The following is an 8,792-nucleotide window of genomic DNA, read 5'->3' as shown; positions in this document are numbered from 1 at the left end:
AATTTAAGTTAAATCATTCATTTGCTGGTTAATATAGTTCAGGAACAAACCTCGTTTATATTAAAAAACAACAACAAAAACACCAATGCCCACCTTCAGATCACTTTCTGAGAGAACTTTGTCCTTTATTAACTGAATGCCAAAATGATCAATGAATGATGAATATAACTTGAGTTGTGTTGTCCATAGGCTGACACTGAGCCCGCTTCCTTTTCTCTCATTGATATGACTTTGTTGACTTTGATAGAATTGTTCCTAACTAAGGCTATTTTTAGCAAGTCATGGACAGGTCACGGGCAATAAAGAAGATCATGGGCTTCTGTGACTTTAACTAAAAATATGCATGACAAAATGGGGAGATGCAGGGTCACTACACCACCCGCAGGGGCCCTGGTGTGGAGCTCTGGGCACTCAAAGCAGCCAGGACCTGCGGGGCACCTGTAGCCCGCTGCGGCTGGGAGCTCGGGGCCCCCACAGTTCCCAGGTGGTGCGGGGGACCCTGCAGCTCCTAAGCACTGCAGGCTCAAGTCATGGAGGTCTCTGGAAGTCACGGATTCAGTGACCAAAATTGTAGCCTTATTCCTAATATATAACTATATAAATCAAGCCCCTACTGCTCCAAATCCTGCCCCCACCACCCAGTCTCAATAGAGGCTTGATCCTTCACCATTAAAGTTAATAGGAAATTTTCCATTGACTTGTACGGAAGCAGGATCAAACCCTCACTCATCTGAGTATTGCGTAACACAGTGGGGTGTGAAGTGAGGCAGAATTGTTCTCTCCCAGGGTGTGCAATGGGACCAGAGCATTTCACAGCCCCTACTCTATCTTGGGGGGCTGGAAGTACCTCTCTGGCTCTCCTGGTTTCCTGCATGTTGGGGGAGAAAGGAAAGGTTTGGAGGCCTCATTTAGAAGCAGATCGTCCATACTAACCAGACCCTGAAAAAAGCTATGGGGCCCAGTCACACTTGCTGATGATATGTAGCCATACTCTGCAGTCTACATAGCACAAACCACCCCTCGGCATAGGCTCCTGGCATCCACCCCTTTTCATCTGTGCTTTGGAACTGCAGTGGCTTTGCCGTGTTGTGAGACACTATGGGTATATCTTCACTGCAATAAAACACCTGTGGCTGGCCCATGTCAGCTGACTTTGGGCTCGCAAGGCTTGGGTTGCAAGGCTATAAAATTGAAGCTTAGACGTTCAGGCCCAGGCTCCAGCCCAAGCCTGAATGTCTACATTACAATTTAACAGCCCTGCAGCCTGAGCCCCACAAGCCTGAGTTAGCTGACATGGGTCAGCCACAGGTGTTTTACTGCAGTGTAGCTATACCCTATAAGGCCAATAAGGATCAACCTATGTGTGATACATTCAGTGACAACGCGGGTAGCCACACTACCCGCTTACTTCAAATTACTTCAGTAAGAGTTGACCTGATCGAAGGAAAAGCAAGAGGCTGCCAGTATCTTTTAAAATATGGTGCTGACATACATTTCTTTGGAAATGATGGATTCTCTGATTCCATTTGTCCTTATAAGTTAGTGTGACTCACAACCAGAAGTCAGAACTGTCTTGTTGAAAAGAAAAGACTGATAATACCACAGTTACAAATGCCAAAACACATTTGTATGCAGAAGTCTGACCCAAAAAACAGACAATTTGCAGAGGTCTGAGTAAGTGCATCATTAAATCATCTTTGGCTCTTTCTCAAATGTGTTTTTAAAAAGATGCTTCTGTAAGGAAAAATGTACACATCTGAAACACTGAAGGTGACTTTCTTGGAAGAACAGCACTTTCCCCATGAAGAAAATACAGTTTTTGAAGGCGTCTGATTAATACCAGACCATGTGGAATTAGCAAGTAAAATCCGTAAGATGTGCTATTGTTTTTATAGTACAATTCAATCACTAATTTATTTGTATATGTGAAAGTATTTGGCAGCCTTATTGGCAAGATAGGTTGTGACATGTGTCTTTCTGGATTATATAAATGCCCTTAACTTCCACATCTGAAATTTGGTGTGTTGATGTTTAGTCCATACCGGCAGTGAGTGACTGACTACATGATTGTGGAAGTCAACAAATGGCTACGCAAGTGGTGTCGGAGAGAAGGCTTTGGATTCTTTGACCATGGAATGGTGTTCCAAGAAGGAGGAGTGCTAGGCAGAGACGGGCTCCACCTAACCAAAAGAGGGAAGAGCATCTTCGCAAGCAGGCTGGCTAACCTAGTGAGGAGGGCTTTCAACTAGGTTCACCGGGGGAAGAAGACCAAAGCCCTGAGGTAAGTGGGGAAGTAGGATACTGGTAGGAAGCATGAGCAGGAGCGCGCAAGAGGGCAGGGGTCCTGCCTCATACTGAGAAAGAGGGACGATCAGCGAGTTATCTCAAGTGCCTATACACAAATGCAAGAAGCCTGGGAAACAAGCAGGGAGAACTGGAAGTCCTGGCACAGTCAAGGAATTATGATGTGATTGGAATAACAGAGACTTGGTGCGATAACTCACATACTGGAGTACTGTCATGGATGGATATAAACTGTTCAGGAAGGACAGGCAGGGCAGAAAAGGTGGGGGAGTTGCACTGTATGTAAGGGAGCAGTATGACTGCTCAGAGCTCAAGTATGAAACTGCAGAAAAACCTGAGAGTCTCTGGATTAAGTTTAGAAGTGTGAGCAACAAGGGTGATGTCGTGGTGGGAGTCTGCTATAGACCACCGGACCAGGGGGATGAGGTGGACGAGGCTTTCTTCCGGCAACTCACGGAAGTTACTAGATCGCAGGCCCTTGTTCTCATGGGAGACTTCAATCACCCTGATATCTGCTGGGAGAGCAATACAGCGGTGCACAGACAATCCAGGAAGTTTTTGGAAAGTGTAGGGGACAATTTCGTGGTGCAAGTGCTGGAGGAACCAACTAGAGGCAGAGCTCTTCTTGACCTGCTGCTCACAAACCGGGAAGAATTAGTAGGGGAAGCAAAAGTGGATGGGAACCTGGGAGGCAGTGACCGTGAGATGGTCGAGTTCAGGATCCTGACACAGGGAAGAAAGGAGAGCAGCAGAATATGGACCCTGGACTTCAGAAAAGCAGACTTTGACTCCCTCAGGGAACTGATGGGCAGGATCCCCTGGGAGAATAACATGAGGGGGAAAGGAGTCCAGGAGAGCTGGCTTTATTTTAAAGAATCCTTATTGAGGTACAGGGACAAACCATCCCGATGTGTAGAAAGAATAGTAAATATGGCAGGCGACCAACTTGGCTTAACAGTGAAATCCTTGCTGATCTTGAACACAAAAAAGAAGCTTACAAGAAGTTGAAGATTGGACAAATGACCAGGGAAGAGTATAAAAATATTGCTCGGGGATGCAGGAGTGAAATCAGGAAGACCAAATCACACCTGGAGTTGCAGCTAGCAAGAGGTGTTAAGAGTAACAAGAAGGGATTCTTCAGGTATGTTAGCAACAAGAAGAAAGTCAAGGAAAGTGTGGGCCCCTTACTGAATGAGGGAGGCAACCTAGTGACAGAGGATGTGGAAAAAGCTAATGTACTCAATGCTTTTTTTGCATCTGTCTTCACGAACAAGGTCAGCTCCCAGACTGCTGCACTGGGCAGCACAGCATGGGGAGGAGGTGACCAGCCCTCTGTGGAGAAAGAAGTGGTCTGGAACTATTTAGAAAAGCTGGACGAGCACAAGTCCATGGGGCCAGATGCGCTGCATCCGAGAGTGCTAAAGCAGTTGGTTGCAGAGCCATTGGCCATTATCTTTGAAAACTCATGGCGATCTGGGGAAGTCCCGGATGACTGGAAAAAGGCTAATGTAGTGCCCATCTTTAAAAAAGGGAAGGAGGAGGATCCGGGGAACTACAGGCCAGTCAGCCTCACCTCAGTCCCTGGAAAAATCATGGAGCAGGTCCTCAAGGAAACAATTCTGAAGCACTTAGAGGAGAGGAAAGTGATCAGGAACAGTCAGCATGGATTCACCAAGGGCAAGTCATGCCTGACTAATCTAATTGCCTTCTCTGACGAGATAACTGGCTCTGTGGATGAGGGGAAAGCGGTGGACGTGTTGTTCCTTGACTTTAGCAAAGCTTTTGACACGGTCTTCCACAGTATTCTTACCAGCAAGTTAAAGAAGTATGGGCTGGATGAATGGACTATAAGGTGGATAGAAAGTTGACTAGATTGTCGGGCTCAACGGGTAGTGATCAATGGTTCCATCTCTAGTTGGCAGCCGGTATCAAGTGGAGTGCCCCAGGGGTCAGTCCTCGGGCTGGTTTTGTTCAATATCTTCATAAATGATCTGGAGGATGGCGTGGATTGCACCCTCAGCAAATTTGCAGATGACACTAAACTGGGAGGAGAGGTAGATACGCTGGAGGGTAGGGATAGAATACAGAGGGCCCTAGACAAATTAGAGGATTGGTCCAAAAGAAATCTGAGGTTCAACAAGGACAAGTGCAGAGTCCTGCACTTAGGATGGAAGAATCCCATGCACCACTACAGACTAGGGACCAAATGGCTCGGCAGCAGTTCTTCAGAAAAGGACCTAGAGGTTACAGTGGACGAGAAGCTGGATATGAGTCAACAGTGTGCCCTTGTTGCAAAGAAGGCCAATGGCATTTTGGGATGTATAGGTAGGGGCATTGCCAGCAGATTGAGGGACATGATCGTTCCCCTCTATTCGACATTGGTGAGGCCTCATCTGGAGTACTGTGTCCAGTTTTGGGCCCCACACTACAAGAAGGATGTGGAAAAATTGGAAAGAGTCCAGCAGAGGGCAACAAAAATGATTAGGGGACTGGAACACATGAGTTATGAGGAGAGGCTGAGGGAACTGGGATTGTTTAGTCTGCGGAAGAGAAGAATGAGGGGGGATTTGATAGCTGCTTTCAACTACCTGAGAGGGGGTTCCAAAGAGGATGGATCTAGACTGTTCTCAGTGGTAGCAGATGACAGAACAAGGAGTAATGGTCTCAAGTTGCAGTGGGGGAGGTTTAGGTTGGATATTAGGAAAAACTTTTTCACTAGGAACGTGATGAAGCACTGGAATGTGTTACCTAGGAAGGTGGTGGAATCTCCTTCCTTAGATATTTTTAAGGTCAGGCTTGACAAAGCCCTGGCTGGGATGATTTAGTTGGGGATTGGTCCTGCTTTGAGCAGGGGGTTGGACTAGATGACCTCCTGAGGTCCCTTCCAACCCTGATATTCTATGATTCTATGATTTCTGTAGAGTATCGTGATAGATGAGGCAGTTTCACATCACGGTCCAGTGCACAAGAGAACACACATTAGAGTTTCTTAAAAAGCATTTTCAGACCTAGCAGGCTCCCAAGGTTATAATTGTTTGTAGTCCCCCTGACCCCAAGAACTTTTCATGGCCAACGTAGAGATTAGGTACAATCTACTTGTGTTATAAGAGAATTAGTGGTGCTTCTTACTACACTTAGCATCTGCAGCATTGGGGAGCATGGATATTGTATAAATTCCCATTTTGAAGCACTACCAGTACTTTGGTTAAGCCACTGTAAAGCTATCGGTATGCATTTGTTCATAGTTTGTAAAGTATTGTTTTCATTAGAATAAACTTATATAAACATCAGCAATATTCCTAGCAAAGCAATTAGTCCTCATGTGAACACAATGTGAGTAAATTTGTGTTGCTGAATAACGGTAGCATTTAATGTAACTTGGTTTCATGCCAAACAGACATATGGATCTTTAAATGTTTTCCCCTTGTGGCTTCATTGAAATCCTCCACTAAGATGTGCTGAATTCCATTCCAGGCTTTCAGGCTCGCTGCCCTTATTGCATGAGGTTTTGAAATGTGACAAGTAGAGTTGGATGAAATTTGTTTAATCAAAACAATATTTCAATGAAAAAATAGCTTTTTGACAAAATGGAAATTTTGCCAGAGAATATTTGGTTTTTATCACAATTGTAGTTTTTCCTCAGAAAAAAACACTTTGTCCTTGTTTTTGAAAACCAAAATCAGATTTTTTTTTTTATTTCTCTCCCTCCCCCTGTCCCTTCTCCTTTAAACTTCCTTTTTTCCATTTTGCCACTGTAAGCGGAGGAAGGGGGGGATTTTTTTTCTTACATCAAATACACACAAAATTCACTTTTTACAAAAATGTTTACAGAAAATACTCTATTTTCAACCAGCTCTGACAGGTTGCTCTTTTCCCTTGGCAGGAAGGAATGAGGGGAAGATGACATTCAGCAGTCTTTAACCAAACATTTTTGTAGGGTAAAGTAACCTCAGACAGCATTACGTGTGAAACACAAATAATACTAATATAGTCCCTGGTCCTGCAAATACATATACAGACACTTAACCTCATTTTCGTGAGTAGTCTTATTGAAATCAATGGAACTACCCATAGCGGGAGGGAAAGGGGGAAGAAAAGATGGTCAGTCATGTTTTACAGTGCATGCTGAGTGAAATAGAAAAAGGTAAGCAAACAACATAAATGGTGTAATGCAGTTGTGACAAATATGACAATATTGTGGCCAACCCTTACGAAATTAAGTTAAAATTTACTAAATTAAGTGCTTTAGGAATCAATTGTATTAGTAATGGAAATGTTTATGTACTGTTGTGGGATTGTATAGAACTTTCTTAGGAGGAAGACACAATTAATGCGATCTAGGAAGTGTTAGGTACTTCAAAGGACTTCTTGGGAGAATACATGTGAAGGGGATTTTTTAGGAAATACTTGTGGGAAGGGGAATGCAAATGACCCATCTCTGAATCCATTCTTTTAAAGCTGAGCCTTGAGCAGAAAACCATTTTCTGGCTGGTTACCTATTCCTGGTCTCTTCAAAGGCCTTAACTGGATAAATGAGTGACTCAGAGTCATAATGTTTTTTGTTCTGGGCAAAGGGTGTTATGAACTTGAAGCCACATGAAAACACCTGTGTGGGGTTTTAAAGGACTGCTTACTGGCCAGAGCCCATGTAGGTAGGAGTTGATGTGATCTCTCGTAGGCTTATTAGCATGTGTGCAGATTCTTTTGTTGTTTTTGGAATGTTTTCTGCTACCAAAGAATAAAATAGGCTTGCTTAGAAAGAGCTATGTGGTAATTTATAACTGAGGCAATTACACTGTGTACCATCTCTGAAGAGAAGGTAAAAGAAGCTTGCTTAGGTCTTTTGCTTGTCTTTTGCTGGGGATATCACAGTTCAGTCAGGGAACAGTGCAGACTGGAAATACCCTGGTCAGAAGGGAGAGAGATGCATCTCCACCAAAGAGAGGCCATGACTGGGGACCAGAAGCATAAGAGTGGGGATGCCCTTGCTGCAGCATGGAGGGGGAATGCAGGTGCAGTTGCCCTGAACTATGACAGCCTTGTTAACAGCTCTCATAATTTTAATGCAAGTCTAGCAATATTTAATGTGTTTCTTAAAGCCCTAGTTCCTGACATCACATGAATACGTAAGAATCTCAGCTTTCATTTATAAAAAAAAAAAAACTACTAGCCATCGTGACTGTGGAGAAAAGCTTGAAAATATGACCTCAGTCCAGATTTAAAGGCTCAAAAACCAGGAGCAAATAGAAAACCCAAAATGCAGTCTCTTTAAAAAAAAAAAAAAATCTCCCGGATTTTAAAGGCAGTCTCAAGATTTTGTGGGGCTGACTCATGATTTTTGAACCCTTCTGGAAATGTAAATTAGACTGCAAAAATTCTTTCATTTTTAACAAACTCTGATCCCTTTGTGGATTGTTATCTTAACTCTCATGGAGTGGCACTTTACTCCACCGTGGTTCCATTGACGTCAGTGGGACTGCTGGGGAACTCGGGTACTACTCAAAGAGTCTCACAATTTGTTCCAGTGCTTGGAACTTAAGCGCAGCGGTTCTTTTAAAACCAGCGTTGGTGTTTACAGCAAAATGACTATCCAACTTCAAGAGAACCATGCACCAGGTACTGTAACCAGATGAAATCAAAAGATCAGGCTTAGTGAGCGTATGATGTTTTTTGGGTAAGAGAAGCTCTTATTCATGCATTTGGAAACAGGTTGGGCCAAATGTCTAGAACTTAATGCATAAACAGAGGAAGCCAGTGAAGGGATTCGACGAGCGGAGTGACACGATCCAAGCAGCAGATGAATTTTTTTTCCAGCTTTTTGGAAGGTCTTGACAATGAGGTCAGAAAGAGGTTAAGCTAGTCAAAATGAGAATTGGCCAAAGGCCACGGACACGGGTTTTAGCAGTAGGAATGGTAAGGGAAAAATAGATTTTAGACCTCTACCAGGAGAACACTTGGGGCCAGATTTATTGGTAACCTTCAGCTACTGTGTGCTTCTTTGGTGATGCAATCTCTGCTTAAACCGTTAAGCTGGTTTTACGTCTCTGTGTTGTCAGTGACGCAGAGCTAGTGAAGCTTAGTAAATCTGGCTCTTGGTTCTCCTACTTTTTATATATTTTTTCTTTTGATTTATAATAATAAAATGTACACCGTCACTAACCTCCTGTCTACCATGCTGACCAATATTGTCTCCGTTTCCTTGTACTTCATATATCTGTCTGTATCCACCTGTTGTCTCTTTTATAGTTAACTTGTAAGCTCTTTGGGGGGTCTCTTTGTTCTGTGTTTGTACAGAATCTTGCACAATGGGGTTCGTCCATCACCGGGGCTCCTAGGCACTACAATAATACAAATAATAAAATTACCAAACCAAGTACACAGTTCAGTCAGCTCATGCCTGAACCATCTCCTCTCATCATCTTATACTTCAACTCCTCCCTGTCTCTTCAAAGGCTGAGGCTAAGGCTGCCAACATAAGCTGTAATGTA

This window comes from Caretta caretta, chromosome 3, assembly GCF_965140235.1.
Source record: "Caretta caretta isolate rCarCar2 chromosome 3, rCarCar1.hap1, whole genome shotgun sequence".
Taxonomy (NCBI): Eukaryota; Metazoa; Chordata; order Testudines; family Cheloniidae; genus Caretta; species Caretta caretta.
This window is presented reverse-complemented; position numbering follows the sequence as displayed.